Raw genomic sequence first — 2,445 nt, forward strand, 5'->3', positions numbered from 1 at the left:
TCTGGGCTTGGGTTTGAGGACCAGCAAAACTCAATGTTTTGGGACCTTTAGGTTGAAGGACATCTTTTGATTTATTTCTTATCTTTCTGGCCTTTCCGGAGGTGAAAGAAAGATCACATTCCTTCTGCCTGAAGATGTGGGAGGCTGAATGAACGATTTGTCCTATCCCCTGAACTCGTGTGTTTAAGCCAGACCCCTGCAAACTGCAACCATTGTTTCCTACAGCTGTAATTAAACCCCTGTCTTTGAATTTTGTCCCAGCAATTAAATGAACCGTGCATCTTTCTTCTCACAATGATGCTTTAGAATTTGGTGTTGAATATAGTGCTACAACCCTGCCTGTCCATTACAGTGCCTCTCAGTCCAGTCCCTAACACGCCACCTCTTGTTTCTATGATCTTAAAATCCAAAGACATGGCTTGTGTTATTATCTCCATAGGTGTAGCTTGCTGCAGTCTTGAGACCCAAGACTAAGGCTTTAGTTACTGTAAGCCTGGGTAATGTTATACTGATGACTTATATAGTGAAGGAAAAGCCCAAAGGGATCTTAAATGTGTCTCAGGGTTTTTATAAAAAGACCCAGTAATGATATCATTTTGGTTGTTTAAAGTTACAATGACAATAGGCAATTGTCCTCTAATGGGTGCAGTTTCTTGTTACATAAAACCTGTCAATCCTCCAAAGCACGGTAGTAAATTTTTCTAGAAAATGTTTTACAGTCAGTCACATTGTGTATTGGACAGTGGGCTGTGCGTGCAGGCTCTAACAGTGGCACGGATACTTTCAAGAAAAATACTTTGCATATGCCTCTTGGGCATTTCTCATACCTTTGGAAAGTAGCCTCTGATTCTTAGGGGTCATCAGTTTTAGGCTCCTGTATGAGATCTGAATTTTTTATTGTTGCTGTTTTTATTTTTCCCTGTTGCTGTTTTTCTCTGTGGACACCTGAGATAATTTCCCATGAGAAAAGCATTTCTGAGCACTGGCAATGTCTGATCAAAACCAATCCAAAACAAAGGAACTCTTTATAAGGTCGATGCTCCTTTCAAAAACTTGGAGGTATAGTATGACTTGAAACAATGTCAGTGTTCCTGTTCAGAAGTGCCTACGTTTCAGTGGCATTGGCATATAAGCATATATATGACTTCAGGGTCTGGTTTTGTATAAATACATAGGTTTTCAGCAAAGGCTGGTTATCAAAGGGTTGGGTGCAAGTCACAGAACTGTAGGAATTAAAGATGGAAAACCCATTTTAGGAACCAGGTCCATCATTTGCTGGTTTGTCTTCTCTGTGCATCACTGTCCTGGCTGGTCTTCTGCAATCACCAGGGTCTCTTTACATGAACCTTTTGGAGCTGCACTTTGTTCAGGGATTCTTTCATGATCTGCTTGGCCTAGAGATAGGGCAAAAGCTTCCCAGGCCCCTGTGTGGAGAATGCAAGATGCAAGGGAAGAGCACGGCCTCTGCGGCATCGTCTCTCTTTCCACCGTGCAGTCTGTTGAGCCAGCCGGGCAGAGTTCTTGGGGCAGTGCAGGGGCACGGGGTGTGGGCTTAGGGATCCCTGGCCTCCTGCATTTCTTGAAATTTGAGATTTACCCTCTCGCTGTTCCTTGAGAGAGGCACATCCCACCAGTGAGGGGGTGAGGGGGAGAAGAGGAAGGAGGCTTGGCTAGGGGAATCTCCCTGGGGCTCCAGTCCCCCCAAGCTTTGTCTCAGGTAGATTGTCCGGGCCAGTATTAGTATTACTGACAGGTAGGCAATAAACTGAGGTGCAGAGAGCTGTTATTGCAGATGATCTTATTTGATCTCCTGTCTCATCAAATCTGTGTCCCCACTTCAGCCTCACAACACATTCTTTTGACAGAAGCAAATTATTGCTCCTGTCTGATGTTTGGGGTGGGGGGGGACATGGTAACGCAGCAGGAAAGGTTTTTTGCTCCTGTTTTCACCTTCAGTGCAAGGCCTGGGAATAGGCTTGCCATTTCTTCCATTAGCATATCCTCCAGAAAAACAAACCTGTGGGCTGCAGTGTCTGAAATAACAGTGCTGCATTATTCTCCAACCTGGGATTTAATTATTTGCCATGACAGAGATGTGAATTTGATTATGTCCCGTACTGCAATGTTCTGGACAGAGACCTAATGAGGAAGTGTTGTCCGCATACAAGGAAGTTTCTTTTTTTTTTTTATTTTTATTATTATTATTTTTTAACAGTCGGTCTTTGTGTTGTCAAGGGGCTGAACTGCTGCTCTCTATTGCTGTTTTCTCCCCGCAGCAGCAGCAATTTTAATAAGGGCTCCTAAACTGTACCCATTGCTATCACGCCAAGTAACTGCTTTTTAATAGGAATGGAAGGCATAAAGCAGGCAGCTAAATTAGAGGTTGGATTTTTGCAGATGGTGCTGGCGAATTGGAATGCACCACATGACATTTTGACTTTGTCT

The 2,445-nt window shown here is 43.6% G+C and overlaps 1 protein-coding gene and 1 long non-coding RNA gene across 4 annotated transcripts in view; one reads left to right on the forward strand and one right to left on the reverse strand.

The window, feature by feature from the left end:
- Positions 1–521, reverse strand: part of LOC109311139 — a 13,980-nt gene extending 13,459 nt beyond the window's left edge. Inside the window, exon 1 of the long non-coding RNA XR_002101430.1 lies at positions 510–521. This is a non-coding gene — a long non-coding RNA (uncharacterized LOC109311139). The remainder of the gene's footprint in view (positions 1–509) is intronic.
- The window catches only part of SRGAP3 (SLIT-ROBO Rho GTPase activating protein 3), a 216,260-nt gene that overhangs the window by 137,359 nt on the left and 76,456 nt on the right, over positions 1–2,445 (forward strand). The window lies entirely within an intron of this gene.

Source organism: Crocodylus porosus, unplaced genomic scaffold (assembly GCF_001723895.1).
Source record: "Crocodylus porosus isolate Cpor-Errol unplaced genomic scaffold, CroPor_comp1, whole genome shotgun sequence".
Classification (NCBI taxonomy): domain Eukaryota; kingdom Metazoa; phylum Chordata; order Crocodylia; family Crocodylidae; genus Crocodylus; species Crocodylus porosus.